The following is an 18,966-nucleotide window of genomic DNA, read 5'->3' as shown; positions in this document are numbered from 1 at the left end:
TAGAGGTCAGGAAAGCCTTCCATGAGGAAGTACCATTTAAGCAGAAAGTAAATATCTTTAACTTTTCATTGATTCCAAAATTCTGCCTGTATCTTGATTCTTGAGTGTGGTTGCCAAAACAAACTGAAAATAATGGTGAAAATAAAACAAATCAAAATAAAGATATGCTACATCTCCTCAACTTGGTCTTGGGAGTTCTAAAATGTCTGCCTCACTCATTTAATTACCACTCATTAGCATCATAGCTAATTAGTTATTATATCAAATCTGGCAATGAGTCATATTGTCAATTTTAAGTGAACTTAATCACTCATTTTCTTTTCTTTTTTTTTATCACTCATTTTCTAAAATAATAATCTGCAGCAACATTCTATGTTCATGTGTATCCATAAAATTTATTTGACAGCTTGTAGTTGCAGAGGAGGACGTTGAAAGGTTGGTTTTTGAGAATTTTCTGTTATTTAAAGCTGAAAACCAGAGAGAGGATTATATAGTATACAATATTTGCTGTATTAGTGTTACAAAGAGCAGTATTTTTTAAAGGAGTCTAATTAATGCATCTATAGTAATAAAGTCACAAATGTAAACCATGATTTCAAACAGCTCTTGTCAACAATATAGGACAGTTCAGATGGAATACTAATGCTTCTTAGCAATAAGCAGGCTGATTCCATGGTGTCCAAATTTCTGCCTTGGGTGGCTGCATCCCAGCTGTGCTGCCCAGGAGTTTAGTAGAGATAAAAGCTAGGCTGTTGACATGATTATGGAAGCACAGACCACTTTACTTGATCTCCAGTGGAACTAAATTTAGTGTCTCTCAGAGGTACATTTTTTTTCCAGATGAAAGCTGCATTTTATAATGATTTTGAATAATTCAGAAGTGGCAGGATCCTAATGAATAGATGCTTCATAAACCAGAGGACTTGGTTCCAACCTGTGAGGTTGGAACGGTGTTACTTTTCTCACAGGCAAACTTTCTTTGGAGAAAATTTGTTTCTTACACACAGTCTTTGTCTAGGGTGAGTTTTAGCTAAGGTGAGTTTGATGCCTACAATGATGTAAGTGGGAAAAAAATATTGATAACAAATGTGTTTCATTCTAGTTTCTTTTTAAAATTTTTTTAATGTTTATTTATTCTTGAGAGAGAGAGAGAGAGAGACATTGTGCAAGTGGGGGAGCAGCAGAGAGAGGGAGACGCAGAATCCGAAGCAGGCTCCAGGCTCTGAGCTGTCAGCACAGATCCGGACCCAGGGCTCGAACCCATAAACTGTGAGATCATGACCTTAGCCAAAGTCACTCAGCAGACTGAGCCACCCAGATGCCCCCATTCTAGTTTCTTATAGCCCTTTCAGTTTTTCAGACTCAAGCTCTTCTTTTTTTCATGTTACTCTAGGGAGAAGCTGGGATACATCTGTCTAATATCCTTATTCTTAATTCACATCAGAGCAACATGAGCTTACTTCTCTGAATGTGTATGCAAGTGTGGTGTGTAAATTTTCAAGTAAAAACAAATCCAGATTTAAGTAAAGAGAGATTTTATTTGAAAGGATTATTGCAGTAAGAGGAAGGGGACCATTTCAAATAAATAGGGAGAATGTTCCTTCCATAAAATCTGTAAGCTTCTCAAAGATCAGGCAAAAAGGAGTTTGTTTTTTTTTTTACTGGGAAGACCAAACAAGGCTAGAAAGAACTGGGTATGGGAGAGTGAGTGGCTGGGTATGTGATTCTAAGAGGCTATTAAAGGGCTGTCTGCCAGCTCAGGCTGCAGGAGGGGTAAAGTTCAGGGGCCTGAAGGAAATAGAGAAACCTAATTAAAGTTTGGCCAAGTCAGGGAGGTAGGTATTTTGTCCAGTTTGGTTAGGGGATACAAACAGTTCAGCTAATCATTTCTGAAAGGGAATCTGGAGGGTCTGTGTTTGACCTTGGGATAAGTAAACAAGGAGGGCACCTATGAGTCTTATCTAACTCATAATGGGGAATGGTAGTTGTTTGCAGTAAACCATTTCCTGGAATAAACACTAAATGGTGGGAGATTTCTTAACGACCCTGTTTTCCAGGAGCACAGGACTCAGGTAAAGTTTAATATCATCAACATACACACCTACATATGTAAATATGTATATTAAAATGTTATATGTGTTTGTAGATATATATGTATATATATGCACACACACATATATACATATCTGTAAATGTAAACATGTAAAGAACAAGTTAGGTTAAGAATGATGATATTAAATGTTACTTTTTAAAAGCCATATTGAAAAGAACATGATGGGCAGCAAGAAAATTTCTCTCAATCCAGAGGTGGTTATCTTCCAATTTAATTAGACTTCTCTTATTTCAAGTAGATCCAGTGTGCTCAAATAAACATCATGTATAAGATTACATACCCATAGTAACAGACCAGCAGGGAGGGGGTGGGTGGTGAGGGGAACCTGTTTTTCCTTCTTATGTCCAAATCCTTGTTAAGTGGTTTTGTATTGTTAACTACTCCCCATATATTTGTGATACTTTAAGCATTTATAATAAATCAAAGCACCTATTCACCAAAGCAGAATAATTACAAACAAAATTTTCCTTTTAAAGAAAAATTCATGGCTTTATGAAAAGATTAACTATAGATTTTTTTGAAAAAGAAATCCCTTTGGATTCTTAAAAGTAAGTTTAGATTCATAAAAAAATTTACACATAACTGTTTAGAAAACTATTTGAATAAGTCAAGAAACATTCATCATTATCATCATAATGATATTAATGCTTTGAAATAAAGTAACTTCTGGAAGGAGAAGACTTAGAACTGAGTCCCAGACTTTTGCATTATTAGATGATTTTATGGAAAGGTTATCAAGTCATTAGGTAGAAGCCGCTTGCTTTCAGAGGCAAGCAAGAGCATAGGTTTCTTTCTAGCTGAAGAGAATCCTTTGGCATGCAGGAAGATACACTAACCTCTTATGATTTGGTCTGTAAATCTGCCAGGACAAAGCGATGTGTTCTAAAAATAGCCAAACTCTTTGAGTATTTATTTAAAAAATACTATTCTCAATGGACTTTTGAGTCAATGGATTCGGGGATGAAAAGTTCTTAAATTGCTCTACAGTGTATTCCAGGATAAAAAGATTGCAATCCAAATCTCTCAGAGGTAGTAGCCCTTAATCATCTAGAATATTCTAGATTTCCCAGCTGTCTGCTACTAAGCAGCTGGCATTATGGAACAACTAGAATAAAATTGATTTGTGGACCCTGTTGCCTGAGAGGCATTAATCTCTTGGGCTAACAAGAAGTTCCTTATCAATTACTGACAAATTTAGTTGCAGAAAGTTGAGCTTTTTTTCTTCAACATACATTAAGAGATATATTTCTAATAGACCTTTAAAATATACCAGCTACCCAAAAATTCTGGGCTGGGTTTCAGCACTTAATTCTGATTGCCTTGGGTCAGAAATACGGGTTTGTCGCACTGTAATTTTCTGTTTCTCCAGATTTAATTGAACTTCACCTTTTTTTAAGGCAAAAAAATATATATTTTATATAAATAAAATAAATACTTATATAAATATATAGAGAGGGAAGGTTGAATGTTTTAGAGTATTACTTGTGTTCCCTGGTGGTTCATTATTATATCAGTAGTTTATTCCTTCATACTGCATGGGTGAGTACATTTTGAACATCTGATACAAAAGCCATATTGACAGTTGAGAGCTATAGACAATTTATTTGCTGGTGAAATCATGGCTGGTTGCACACCACTTCCTCCATTCCCTTACCTTCCAGATGGTTCTTTACACTTATTATACATAGTGAGGAAGCAGCTCTTTTGTTTATTGTGGATTTGATATCAACTAAGAAACTGACATCCAAAGCTGCTAGAAATGAAGCTGGCATGTAAATGCTTGTGTATGAAAAGTGTATTTTAATAGTAACTATGTCCTAATATTAAATATGAATAAATGAGACTAAAGATTCTTAACAATGTATATTGTATTCTCTGAGTCAGCCCACAGTGTTTTCATGCAATCTGAAACCAGAGAGGGAAAAAAGCCAGCAACTTCCTTCCTGTTCTCTTTTATCTATAATACGTTTTTGCCTGGGAGAGGAAGAATGTCATTGAAAGGAACAATTATATGTATATATAGTGTGTGCTTGTGTGCTATGTTATAACATAGCCCTGGCTCTTATATTAAACAATTCCTTTATTAACCCTACTCATCCTAAGCTTTGCAATAATGCGTGAAGATACAATAACAACATTGGAAAAGCGATGTCTTCCTCTGATTTTTTTGTTATTAAAACCATTCTCAGTTGTTCTTGGGAAAATCATATAAATGTACAACAATATAATAATTATAAGCACTGCTAGGGTAGAAATTCCATTTCTGAATTCTGGAAAGTACTGTCTTAGCTACTAAATTGCAGTTGTGTCACTCAGACTATGTCATTTCTGGGATCCTTCACTTAATAACCACTAACTTACAGATTATTGGGTTTGTCTCAGAAAGTGTAATTTTGTCCTAAAACTTCCTCCCCGGCCAGAGGGAGAGGGAGCAAATAGTGGAGTGATTACCACTGTTCTTATTCTTTAAATAACTGCTCCTGGGAAGGTCATTTCCTTTGGCTCCTTTGTCAAGGACGCCCAGGAAGGGTTCACAGGACACCTTGAACTACAGCTGACCTTGATAATTAATTACGAGACTGTGAATTTCATTGAAGTTAAACACCAACACACCAAAAATGATCTTACTGTAGCTCTTTGATTAGACATTTCTACAGCAGTGCCATTTCTTGTCTTGCAACACACAGTTGGACAATCTGATCCCTGCATTGGGCTGAGCTACCACATCCTACCATGTGAGCTGTGTACTATGCACTCTAGGGGGTGCCATTTCCTTTGTGTCTGTGCCCTCTGCATTTGTCTTAGAGCCTCCAAGAAGTTGCCAGTCCAAGTATTTTTCTATCTCTCGCCTTCTATTTTCCATGAAGGGTTTGGGAGTGTTTTTAAGTATTTATTACTTATGTTAATTACGATCATTGTCTACCGCAGCAATTTTCCCTGGTGAGGTTTCCACTTAAGAGAAGTTTTCAGTAACTTCAAAAGGATCCATGTGCCGTGCCTAGTCTCCTCGTGAGCCCATCATCGTTTTGGATAGTGGAGCACAGTAGAGAAGCTCAACAATCCAGAGTGTTCTAGATTTCAGAAGAGGAAAATTTCATTTGTAGCTGAGCTTGATCTTAGTTAGATCTTTTTTTAAAAATTTTTATTATTTTATTTAATGAAATTATTTTTCTAATATTTACTTATTTTTGAGAGAGAGACAGAACACAAGCAGGGCAGGGGCAGAGAGAAACACACACAGAATCCTAAGCAGGTTCAGGCTCTGTGCTGTCAGCACAGAGCCGGACGTGGGGCTCAAACTCACAAACTGCAAGACTTGAGCCAAAGTTGGACGCTTAACCACCTGAGCCACTCAGGCACCCCAATCTTAGTTAGATCTTAACTTTGACTGGTTTCAACAATCAAACTTACTTGATTCAGTTTGTCAACTCCAGATGACGGAAAGAGAAGACGTTGAGAAAATAATAATCCAATCCACTTTTCAAGTCGAATACAAGCTTCTTGTGAAAGAAAATTTAATTAAGATTTTTTAATATTCAGAAAAAAAAATGCTTAGAAAAGAAAAATTTAAGAGGATTGAAAAACAAATGAATAAACAAACCTTTTTAATAGCCCAAGTAGAGTTGAATGAGAGAAATGTTTTGATGTCTGTCAGCTATAGGAAGTCATTCCAAATTCTTGGCCTGGATAGGTGATCCTCTGTGATGGGCCTTTTTCTTAGCTCTGTACTTTCACATCTCCACATCCACGGTTCTGTGGTTCCTGGCACACATCGGGCAGTTTCCAGATTCTGTGCCTTCTCACATGCTGTGCCTGCTGATAGTAAGGTTCTTTCCCTCCTCAGTCACCTAACTAGCCCCTCCTCCTTGCTGAAATCTAGCATATGTTATCTATTACCTTTCCAGGGAACCTTTTTCTGCTCTTTTCTTTCTCTCCATGTACTCCAACCCCCGAATCTCATCAAAACCAGATAATCTCCTTTTCAGTGCAATGTCTATAGCTTATACACAATTTCATCCCTATGGTCCCCACCCTGACTCACTATAGCATAATGATTTGTTCCCATGTCTTTTTTTTTTTTTTTCATATGAGATTGTGTTCCTTCAGTGTGGGGACTGTGCCTTAGCATGGTGCTGGGCTTAAGCTGTGAAAACAGGATTACAGAAGCTAAACAATTTGTTCAGTGTAGCATAAGTCACTAGTAAGACGCAGAACTAGATGCAAACTTTGATCTGTGTGACCCCAAAGTCTGTACTTCACATCCAGAGTCATGCATGGTGTCCAATGTCACCACTTGATGCCTGTGTGCCACTTGGGAAGATGGGTGCTTCTGTGGTTCTTGGCAGCTGCGTTTTCTCATGGGTTGCCATTTAGTCCTCTTCCTTCCTCCTTCTATCTCTGGGGAGTTTCATTCTCCCTGGCCTAAACTTACCCAGGCTCATCTTTCCTACCAGGATATTCTGTCTTCACAGAACAAGGCAGGCACCTACATGCACTAAATGGTAATTTGGTTTTGACCTTTCCTCTCAGTAGGCCCAATGCCCACCTTTATTTTTTCCATCTTCCCTATTCCTATCTTTTGCCTTTCAGACAGTTAGGGACCATTCGCAGGGGAATTTATAAAGTTGCACAGGTTTCCAGACCACTGCCTCAGCTCCCTTTTCAACCATTGTCCTCAGTTTACATAGTGTGTGTGCCACGTGTGCAAAAGCACACAAATATCCTGAGTATATGTCGTATACAATTTTTGGTGGCCCTGTTCTACATTTTACCGTTCTAGTGCCCACATTCAGTTTCTCTCTTGTTATAATAGACACTGTATATGGTATGTGCTCAAGGTGTATTTGTTTAACTGAATTATTTGAATATAAACCTAGAAAAGAATAGTAAAAATTGCCCTGGTGTAGGAACACTTCAGTTGTTACTGCTTTTAGTTGCTCATAAGAGGACTGAAAAAACATACTTCAGTTGTCTTCAGGTGTCTTATCTTTTTTTCCAACATGGTTCAGATCATTAACATTCCAAGTGGCTGAACTTCAGATATTTTTATACGATCTTTTTAAATAATCTGGGTAACTTTCATCCTTGAGTTCCTGCCTCCCTTTGTGAATCATCACCATCTTCATCACTGTCACTTTTAAAATATTTATCAAGAGCTCATCTTACACTTAGTGCTATAAATATATGAAAATGCCTTGAGAGTTCCCTTTCCTTGCTAAAATTCACTTGCCAAATAGGCAAACCTTCTCCCTATGGTCTTAGTTATACTTCTGGAAAAATCTTATCCTCTTGAGATCATTATTTGTATTCAGTAACTTAGAGAATTATTGAAAAGCAACCTTTGTACACCAGAACAAACTGGGACATTTTAGGGAAAATGAGAATATTCACTGTAAAACTGGAAATCAAGCATATGGGTGATTAGAATTGAGGAATATGATTCTCTTTAAAATATTTTAAATGCAGACTGCACTTTAGCAACAGCAACAAATAATAAGAGCCAACAGATATAAAATGCTTATTCTTTGCTGACACTGTTCCAAGTACTACACACTTATTAAACCATTTAATTGTAATAGCAACCATATGATGTAGGCCCTATTATTTCTGATTTATACATGAGTAAACTGAGGGACAGAAAGGTTAAGGAATAGCTAACCTTTAAGAAGGCCAACTAGCTAATGAGTGACGGACAGAATTAAACCCAGGCACTGTGAACTGGAGTCCTCATCCATAGTATGACAAGACCGTCCCACCTCTTACATGTCTATTTCATATATAATGTATGAAAAAGTGTGTGGTAAAGCCATACTTTATAATGATCATTAAAGTCCTAAACTTACAAATATATAAATGCAGTGGGGGTCCACAGATGGGCAGAGAAGTGTTTGTCATTCTTAGTACAGTAGGCAAACCATCCCCAGATTTTAAACACAGAGGTTTCTAGTGTGGTTGGACATAGATAATAAGTTATCCTGAGACAGAAATGTTGAGAGAGGGGTGACTGTTATGGGCTGGATTGGGTTTACCCAAAATTCACGTGTTAAAGTCCTAACGCCCAGTATCTCTGAATGTGACTGTATTTGGAGATAGTGTCGTTAAAGAGGTAGTTAAGTTACAATGAAGTCATTAGTATGGACCTTATCCAACATGACTGGTGTCCTTGTAAAGAAGGGGAGATTAAGCAGACATACACGGAAGAAAGCCCATTGAGGACACAAGGGCAAGAAGGCTATCTACAAGCCAGGGAGAGAGATCCCAGAAGAAACCAACCTTGTCTACATCTTGTTAACAGACTTCTAGCCTCCAGAATTGTGAGAAAATAAATTTCTGTTGTTTAATCCTCTTGATTATTCCTGTGACTGTTACACTTTGTTATCACAGCCTTAGCAAGCTAATACAGTGACTGTATTAGTTTGGGCTGTTACAACAAGAATACTGTAAAATGAGTGGCCTCATCAACAAACAGTTTGAGGTCAGAGTGTCAGCAGGTCAGGTTCTGGAGACAGTCCTCTTCTTTATTTCCTCTTATGGTGGAGAGAGAGTGAGCTTTAGTTCTTCAGCCCTTAGAATGGCACCAATCCCATCACGGGGGTTATACCCCTATGACCTCATCCATACCTCATTACCTCCCAAAGACTTCACCTCCACGTATCATCACACTGAGGATTAAAATAGCAACATATGGGGCGCCTGGGTGGCGCAGTCGGTTAAGCGTCCGACTTCAGCCAGGTCACGATCTCGCGGTCCGTGAGTTCGAGCCCCGCGTCAGGCTCCGGGCTGATGGCTCGGAGCCTGGAGCCTGTTTCCGATTCTGTGTCTCCCTCTCTCTCTGCCCCTCCCCCGTTCATGCTCTGTCTCTCTCTGTCCCAAAAATAAATAAAAAACGTTGAAAAAAAAAAATTTAAAATAGCAACATATGAATTTTGAAAGGACACAAACACTCAGTTCATAGCAGTGACCCAGGACAAAAAAAAAAAAACTTGTGAAAGCTAAAGTTTAAGGAGCTTTCTAATATAAAACTCATCAGAAAAAAAATCCACATTTTTCTTTCTATTGATTGTTGGCTGATATATATAATTTGATTAGATTGCATTTTTTTATGTGAGGGGCGCCTGGGTGGCTCAGTTGTTTGAGCATCTGACTTTTGATTTTACCTTAGGTCATGATCCCAGGGTCATGGGATCAAGCCCTGCTTTGGGCTCTGCACTGAGCATGGAGTCTGCTTAAGATTCTCTCCCTCTCTCTCTCTCTCTCTCTCTGTCTCTCTTCCTCCCCTCCTCCCTTTCCTCTCATGCTCTCTCTGTCTATAAAACAGTATTAAAACAAAACAACACACACACACACACACACACACACACACCAAACAAAAAAAGAATGCATTTTTATGTGAAGTGGAGCGTCCATGGTCACAATGACTTGTTCTCCATCCGGGCAGATAGGATGATCTCCTTAGTGGTGCAGTTGGAAGAATTCCACCAGCCCACATCTTCATCTCTTATCAAATATATACATTATTACTTCACTGGATCCCACTGCATCCAAGATACACCCATTATTACTCCACTGGCTCCTGCCTCCCCCAGCTATACTTGTTGTCATATTACCTGACCTTGAAATTGCTATTAACATCATGGCCAGTCCTTTGGGTTTTTTTCTTCCAGAAAATTTTATTATAAAAGGGCCTGAGTAAAAGGTAGGGGACAGTATACATACTGGTTATGAAAAGGTGGGCTAGTTTTGGGGTGAGGTGGTTCTTCCTTGCTAGAATTAAACAGTTGGACAATAAGATTTTGCTGGTGGAGTGAATGGCAGTGGTCCTGGGAAATTCTAGGCTGAAGTGAATGTGTATTCAGTGGCACCCAATTTATTCTTTCATTCAACAAATCCTTTGGATCCCTGTTGAGCAAGACCCTTGCTAAGCTGCTGGGAATATAGCTGTGCACATGATGGAATCAGCCTCTACACTCAAGAAGCATGTGTTCTTGTAGGGGGCACAGATGTTAAAAGGTGCAAGCCATAATTAGTTATTAAGTTGTAATTGTGGCAAGTGCTATGTCAGGAGAAAGGCTGGAGAGAGTGAAAAATAATTTCACTTAATTCATTACATTGCTAAAGGTTGGCATCATTTTTTAGCCTTTGTTGTCTAATGTGGAAAAGCTAGCTACAGGTATCTATTAAAATAAAAATAACTAAAATGAAATAAAACTTTATATTCAGTCCACCAATGGTACTAGTCACTTTTCAAGTGCTCAGTAGCCAGTTGTGCTGGTGACTACCATATTGGACAGCAGAGATGTAGAATAGTTCCATCATTACAGAAAGTTTCTTTGGCAAACACTATCTGGGCCATAGAGGTATACCAGAATTATGAAGTAAAAAAGAGAATTCTTAACTGTTAATTCCTTAGAGACTAGAAGATATATATATCTATATATATCTATATATCTATGTCTATATCTATATCTATATCTATATCTATATCTATATCTATATCTATCTATCTATCTATGTATCTATCTATGTATCTATCTATCTATGTATCTATCTATCTACCCAAACAGTCCACTTTTGGCTTCAGGCCACAGTGCAAATCTCATCTTAGTCTGGCCTTCAAAATGAGAAATGGGTCTTCAATTTAAACTACAGGCAGATTTTCTTTTCTCTTCGTATTATGAATGTTGAGGTTTTGCATTCTTTGAGCGTTCATTTTTGTATTTATGAACAATTTGTCCATAGTAACTAGGGGATTTTTCATATTTTTCCTTTTATTTAAGAGAAACCTGAGTATATAACATAAACATCCTGTGGTGTGTAGATAGGAAGAGCGCTGGAGACTGTTACTTTACAATAGTGTAGTAGCACTTGGAATGTTCACAGCTGGGAGAGCTCATCTCAACTTCAGCATAGTCTGTCTCTGTTTTTCCAAGGACAAGAGAAAAGAGGAGAGAATAATATGTGGGCAGAGAAGAAAAAATTAGCTGTGGCGGTTTAATACCCTTGAAGTTGGTGTTACTGGAAAACTTCATGAAAATAATGCGACCTGAAGCTGAGGATTAGAACAAATATTATATCATGGTGGGGGATGTGCTTTGGCCGCCACACCTAAAGGTCACCCTTTGAAGGCCGCTGAGACGGCTGCCAGGATCCATTGATTCCTCTGTAGTACTGAAACATCTCCTGGCAGGTGTCAGCCTGGCTGCTTGAACACATCAATATGGAAAGTTACAGAGTAGGGAAGAGTGGCCCATGGGATCCTACTGGATGGTTAGAATGCTTCAGTGTTTGTTCTGAATAGACATTGTGTGAATTTTTACTTAAGCTGCATAACAAATATGGCCATGTGGAATAAACAAATATTGACAAATGTATTTTTCTTACAGGGATATCGCTTTTTTTTTTAAGTCTTTAGGGTAACAAAGTTTTAAAATCCTGTCTGGGTGTATACAGTACCTTTAATTCATGTCTAGTGAGGTTGCTGTCTTGTTAAGTAGGTCATTTCCTTTAATGACGTGCTTTCATTCTTCTTGTATAAGTTGCCACTTACCCCTATGCTCCAGCCACAGCAATCCCTCTGCAGTTCTCCAGATATCCCCTGGTCTCTCCTGCCTTCTTAGGTAATTTTGCTTAGTGGCTGATATTTTGGATATTTTTTTCCTCCAAGTTTCTCAGAAAACATGGAAAGATGGAAAAAAGTGGTCGTAAAATGATCTGCTTCCCCAGCCATGAAGATTTCCCAAGGGGCTGCATGAAGGGAGCTGTCTCTTCCTTGGCCCTTCCCTCATTTCCATTTCAGTCCCAAACCTGAGATGTTAGCATTCATTCTGCACTATTAGCAAGTTAAAAATGATAGAACTGTTTCCTAAGAAGGTTAGCAAATGAAGGAAGCTGGTTTTAAGTGTTATTTTGGTAAGTGTGTGTGTGTGTGTGTGTGTGTGTGTGTGTGTGTGCGCGCGCATGTGGGCTTGTATTCTTAGTCTCTTTGTATCCTCATAGTTGTAAAACTGACTTTTGTCCTCTCCACTTTTATTTCTGGTGGGTGTTTATGGCACAGCAGGATGGAGAAGGGCTAAGGTAAGTATCTATGGGGTGGACTCTTTCAACTGCCCTTCAACTCATATATCTTCCTTACTGTGAATATTCATAAATGCATAATGGTAACATTTCCCCCATGCTGAATCATTGCTAATAACCCCCCATCAAGTAGAGGAAAGATCTTTATGTCTTAAAACTATCAACAGATTACTTGAACCTGAGAGCTTTGTCATATTAGATTGAATGGTATGTGTTAACATTTTCAAAACAGCAAGTATAAAGATACTGCCTTATACATATAAGAGGCATTGATATGTTAACCTATTTATTTTTGATTTTATAAAATAAACCTTATTGGACATTTTAGAGTTATAATTTTTTCTCCATTTGCCAAATTGTAAAAGCAAGTGGCTACATTTTTTTTTGTCTTTGAGGAGGCATGACTAGTTCAGATGTCGCTAAGATACTTTCCTTCTGTGAAAATCATTTTCTACTGTGTGAACATAGTGTTCGCTTCTAATTTAAAAGCTTACTTATACAGGTTAGTGTTACATTAATGTTTTTTGATGACTTTTTAAGTTTTCAGAATGTCTTTGAGGTTACTTTTACATACCTAGAATGATTGAAGTGTGAATTTACATGGAAGCAGATGAATAAACCAAATAGTTTTCGAGGGACATTTCTAACCATTGGAGCACAAGCTTTTTGTGGACAGACAGGAACTCCCTAAGCCCAAAACAGGGGAGCCACCTGGTGGACAACATGAAATTCTTCATTTTGTGGAGGTAGTTGTACATGCATGGACTATGAAATCCCTGCTTTTATACTTTTTAATGTAGGTAGGTTTACTTATATATTTAAGTTAACATGCTTTATACTTTTAATTGATGAGTGCCTTTCTCACTTCTTATAGTTAAAAGGGCCCTAAAATAAGGAGAAAGAATATTAGGATACTATGAAAATCAATTTAGAAGAACAATCAGTTCAAGAAGTAGAGGTTTTTAGTTATTCCATTTCATATTTTGTCTTTTTCCTTTTGCAATTCATTGTTCAGCCAAACTGTGTTTATATATATAAAATGGCTTTTTTGAAAGACTTTCAGCTCCCCTCTGGCTACTCTACTTCCTATCTCTCTCTTCGCCTACACAGCCAAACTTCTTAACAAGGTTGTTTACACTTGCTGAATCCACTTCCTTACCTCCCACACAGTCCTTAGTCAACTTTAATATGTCTTCTCTGCTGACACTCCATTAAATCATTCTCACCAAGGTCACCAGTCACCTTCTTGTCACGAAATCGTGTGAACAGTTTTTAGCTTTTATTTTCTCTGACTACTTGGGAACGTTCTGCATGACTGGTCACTCTTCCTTCTTGCATTTCTGCTTTCCTTGAATTTTGGGACACTGCCCTCTCCCTGTCTTCCTCTTACACCTCTGGCTCTTTCTTTCCAGTGGTTTTTGTAGATTACCCTTCCTCTCTGTCCTTCTACTAAATGCTGGTGTTTCTTAGCATTCTAGCCTAGGTGCCCTTCTCACTCCATTCTCTCTCCCTGGGTCACAGTGTCCATGCACATGGTTTTTATTACCCTAGCTCTGCTGTCAAATTCCAAATGTGTATATTTGGTCCACAGGTCTCTCCTAATCTCTAGATGACCTCCATTTGCCACCCTTCCTTCCAAGCTACCCTTCAGGCATTGCACTGGGGAGGTCTTTCCACCACAGGGAGGTCAGCATGTCTCAAACTGTGCTCATCTCCATGCACATCTACCACCTGCTCTCAGTGACACCATTGGTATCTCTACTTGAGTGAATAAATGAATGAATGAATGACAATTCAGAGTTATCCATGCAAGCATCGTGGGAGTTACTCTTGATCTTTCTCCTAAACCTCCACCTCTAAGCAATTACCAAATACTGTTGGGTCAACCTCTGAAATATATCCCTGAGTGATCACCATTCTCATAGCTATTGCCTAGTTTTTTCATTCATCACCTGAGTTAGTGAAAAATCTTTCATTTCCCATGTACACTATCCCCCACTGCAGCACAGGAGCTCAAGTGACCTTCCTAAAACATAAATCTAATTATGGCTAGTCTTTGTGTTTAAAGCCCTTCCAAAGATCCCCATGGTGCCTCCTGCAAACTTCCCGACTACCTCTAGGGAGCTCTTTGTGACCTCTTTCCTCTCCAGCTTCATCTCTCACCTCTTCATCTCTCCAGCGTCCTCTGCCATGTGCTCCTCTAGCCACACTGAACTTTTTCAAGTTCCTCGATGGCACCAGCTGTGCTCTCATGCCCAGCAGTTATGGGAGCTGTCCCTTCTGCTTCAAAAGAGTGTCTTGTATCCCTGCTTCTGGCGGGGGGCGGGGGGGGGGGGGCGTCCCCACCCTATTGTTTACACTGCATCAGGGGCACTTTATCTGTGCTTCAGCTGTTAGCTCAGGTACCCAGTTTTCAGGCTGCCTTCTGATACCTCCTTCTCCAGTCCCTCCATCCTCAACAGGATTAGGAATCTTTGCCATGTGATTTCCACCATACCCTGCTCTTCCCCATAATAACACTTTAATCACTTCCTGACCTCTTTCCCACCAGAAGTCTCTTATTTAAAATAATTAAATGATAAATTTTAACACCACAATTTTAATCTGAGCCCTAATTAATAAATGACAGACTTTCAGTATATACGATGAGCTCAAAGAACATCTCCTCCAACCCCCTTCTTTAATAAAAAGGAAAGTGCAGCCATGGGAGTTAGTGGTGATATCCCCAAGGTCACACAGCCGATTCCTAATTTGTTCATCATTCTTTCCACTGCCGACATCAGTTGCAACCGCTGTCTTTTCTATCCTTGTGACTGATTCTGGCTTTCTCTATCAGAAGCTTAGAGAGCTTTAGCTGGGATGAAAGTGTGGTTTAAACTGTATTGTGCCTTGATCATCAACCAATCAAATGGTGTGGTTCAAATTGTGATGGGCCTATCATTTTTCATTTAAAGTATTTTTTTTTTTTACCTGAGTTACAGGGAATAGGGACTCATTCAGGCTTCATCGGGTGAGAAGCATCTATGTGACAAGGCAGGAAACATGTCTTCTGAGAAGAAGAGAAGCCACAGAATGGACAGTCTCACAGGGACTTGGGCTGGAAGACCATTGCATTCCAAGCAGGCTTTAAGGGACCGTATTTTTTTCTTCTCTCCGGAGTAAGAATTGTGGATTTTCTCTCTAGTGTGGTGGCCTTGAAAAGGCTCAGCTCTCTCTTCTTTCTTGCTTTCCTCTATATATTTCCTAGCACCTCTTTCTGACTAAAGCTCTTTAAATTTCCCAGGTCACCTTCTAAGAGAGTTAATCTGATTACTTTAACTAATTGCCATCATTGCTGCCTGGAGTCGTGCCAGCTCAGAGGTCACTGGCCAGCTATTAATTGGCCACTCTTGGGCTACATGTGAATGCTCGGTCCAACCAGCTGTGGCCAGAGTGGCAGGCTATAGTGCAGAGTAGGGCCATCCCACCTCAAGGTCAGCCCAAGACTAGTTTCTTTAGCAAGTGTCTGTGCACATGGTCAGGCTCACACAAGGCTTGTTCTGGATTTTCTACATGGTGATAATTTAAAGTTCATTTTTAAAATGTGCACACTTTTTGGTCTGCATATCAAGTATTGAACTATTGGAACTGAATATGAATGTTCTCTCCCACTAGTTTTTGACAGTTGATTTTCACAGTCGTCTGGGAAGAAACCTAAAGACTAGACAGGAAGAGCATTTAGGGAGGTATCAGCCTGGCACTCATAAAATTGAATGGGTTTGGTGAATATATGATGAATTTTTCCAGGTATATATATTTATAAAGTTGATTTAAAAATGAGAAGGTAAGAATGATGGTATCTGAAATTCAGAAGAAATGTTTTGACAGGTGTATGTGATGATTTAATGGTGCATTTTCCATAAGGTGGATGGGATGATGCTGTGGAAATGCATGTTGTTCAGAAAAGTGGTACTCACTGTTGTGAACTTGCTGTTGAATTTCTCTGTGAGCTCTGCCATTCATGCTTTTGCTCTACTGTCACAAAGCTGGATCATTATTTTCAGAGGTGCTAATGTGTGAACCTTGATTGGATTCTGGATTTTAAAAAGTTGCCTGAGATATTTTGGGACATTTGGGAAAATTTAATATGCATTTCATATCGGATGAAATTGCTGAATGAGTGTTAATTTCACTGGGGTAATAGTAGTATGTGGTTATGTCCTTCTTTTCATGATGATATGCCTACTGAGATATTTAGGGTGAAATATATATAGATAGATGGAATAGATAAATTGACTAAGTCAAAATGATATAGTATGAACAGTTGGTAAATATAGATGTTATTATTTCAACTTGTGTCTAGCATAATTTTTAGTATATTTATTTATTTTGAGAGAGAGAGAGAAAGAGAGTGTATGAGCAGGGGAGGGGCAGAGAGAGAGAATCCCAAGCAGGCTCTGCACTGCCAGTGTGGAGTCCGATGCTGGGCTCGAACTCACAAACCCTGAGATCATGACCTGAGCTGAAATCAAGAGGCTTAACCGACTGAACCACCCAGGTGTCCCCGTGTAGCATAATTTTTAAAGTAAACAACACGTTGGAGCAAAATATGTTGCTAGTAGTTTGGTGTTGTGGGTGACTTGAGTTTGAGATCTGAAAGTTGAGTGAGTCTTAGATTAGGGAAAACAGGTCTTGAGATATTGGCATTTCTTTGGTGTAACGGTAGTCTGGTGTTTTAACCAAATGCCCTGCGGGATTTAGGGCACCGACAATGAACACCTCATTACTGACCAAACCTCCAAACATTCCTTGTGTTGGAAGCCAAGTTGGCCACTCCTCGATTTAACTATTAATAAGAAGTAGCCATTTCATCTGATAGCTGCCTTACCTTCATTAGTTAAAAAACGACCCATTGGGTGGAGGATGCAGGGCAGTTGCCCCTTTAATAGTGTCTTGCTGAAAGCTATTTGGCCACTGCAGTTGACACAACCTAGAATTCCTGCCAGCATAATTGGGTGCCTAACGGGCTGCTGGATGGGCTAGCCCTGCACATGTCATGACACACTCCTAAAGGGGACAGTTTCAGCCTATTTAAAAGTTAACGGTTTTGCAGAGAATAAAGATGTCTTTGGTAAAAGGACAGGTCTAGACCAGATGCGGTATGGCTGTCATTGGGCTGCAGGGAATGCCATGCACATTGAAAGCCGTGTGAATGGTGCCCTTCAAGTTGTGCAGCCCAGGACCAGATGGCACAAAATACCACTTGTGTGCTGAAACCCTCAGGACTGTGGAGGTGGTTAAGCAGCTGAAGCCATTTTGTGATCAGTTCACTCTGTGGCCCATTGTTATTACATTTACACTCTTATTCTAGCATTTTTGCAGATTTATTTTTTGGATAGATGAAGTAGCCGATAACTTAAGCAATGTAATCAGTAATTTCTTACAGTGAAATTCCAAGCAAATAGAATGCATTTTCAAAGTGTTCTTTTCGTACTAGTAACTATCTCTATAGTCTTTGTCTGCTGTGGGGTTTGGAGTATCCTGCATCTTTCGGGCTGCTGTGAATGATCTTTTTGAAATGGACATAGTATGAGCTGGGTAAGTAGAGGTTGCTCTAGAAGCTCCTTCTGTGTTTGGCCTACAGCACTCATGACACTATGAATTCCGATTTCAGGGTCATTTACTATCCAATGAAAGTTAATTTGAGGTATCAGGAACTTTCAAACAGCGTTTGTTTTTTGTGCTGATGACCATCCATTACTGAAATTTCATTTGAAATGCAATTAATTATCTTTGTCACCTTGCTAAAGGTTGATACTAATCTTCTGTCCTCTCTTATTAGATCTGTTGACACAGAGGCAAATGATCACAATAATGGGAAGGAAAGAGCAGAGAGCAGGAGAGTCAACAGGCAGTGGCTTCTTACTGTTTTATTGAATGGTTCTTTTGTCAAAATGACTGCAAGAGAATTCTCAGTATGCCAGTCTCATCACACAAACCTAAATTCATGAAGTTTTCTGCACTTGAGTCATATTTTTAAAGTTTAGCTCAGGGGTCTCTATTATTCAGCTCACTGGTGTTGAAGCAATTTTGTTGACATTTTTTGTAAGTGGATTAGGCTCACAGTCATTGCCCAAAGCAGACAGATGGCTTCTTACACAGAACACCCTTGCAGGAACCTATCTTATGGTATCTTCAGAAATATAATGGGTCTGTCACAAGAGATAATGTTTGTCATTAATTTCTTTTGGTGACAGATGACTTCAGTTCATTTTTACTTTCTCACCTGCCTTAAACAAATTGGCTGTTTAACATTTTTTTTATTCCAATAGTGAGCAGTGCTTCGATGTTTTACACTGAGCAATGATGTGACCTCTAAATTACAAACAAGGAAATAAGCTTTTGCACGGGAGAGGGTGATACATTCTGCGGTTTCCCAAGGAACGTTCCCCCATCAATGGAATTATTACTCTTTTAATTTTAATCATGATGGGGTCTTTCACAGGTTATCAGTCCTGCATTTTATTCTCTGCAACAGATTATTCCCTCTATTTTGCCAACTTGTCTTTTTTAAGTTTCAAAGTGGTTTTTGTTTCCTCTCATTTTGTAAGGTAGAGACAGTACAGTAGATATCTATAACATTGTCATTATTGATAGCAAAATATTGCATTACTGAAACTTTAAAATTTTCTGTTTATAGGATAATTATAATGCTAACATTCATTAGAGTTTGCCACATATTATTCTAAATAACTCACATGTATTGTGAATACAATTCTTAGAGCCATTTTATGGATGAG

At 38.8% G+C, this 18,966-nt stretch overlaps 1 protein-coding gene across 3 annotated transcripts in view; it reads left to right on the top strand.

Moving 5' to 3' along the window:
• PLCL1 (phospholipase C like 1 (inactive)) overlaps positions 1-18,966 on the top strand; it is a 332,470-nt gene that overhangs the window by 299,968 nt on the left and 13,536 nt on the right. The gene's annotated exons all lie outside the window — the stretch shown is intronic.

The sequence above is a fragment of the Panthera pardus genome, unplaced genomic scaffold (assembly GCF_024362965.1).
Source record: "Panthera pardus isolate Hobbes unplaced genomic scaffold, ASM2436296v1 HiC_scaffold_10, whole genome shotgun sequence".
NCBI classification, from domain to species: Eukaryota; Metazoa; Chordata; class Mammalia; order Carnivora; family Felidae; genus Panthera; species Panthera pardus.
This window is presented reverse-complemented; position numbering and strand designations above follow the sequence as displayed.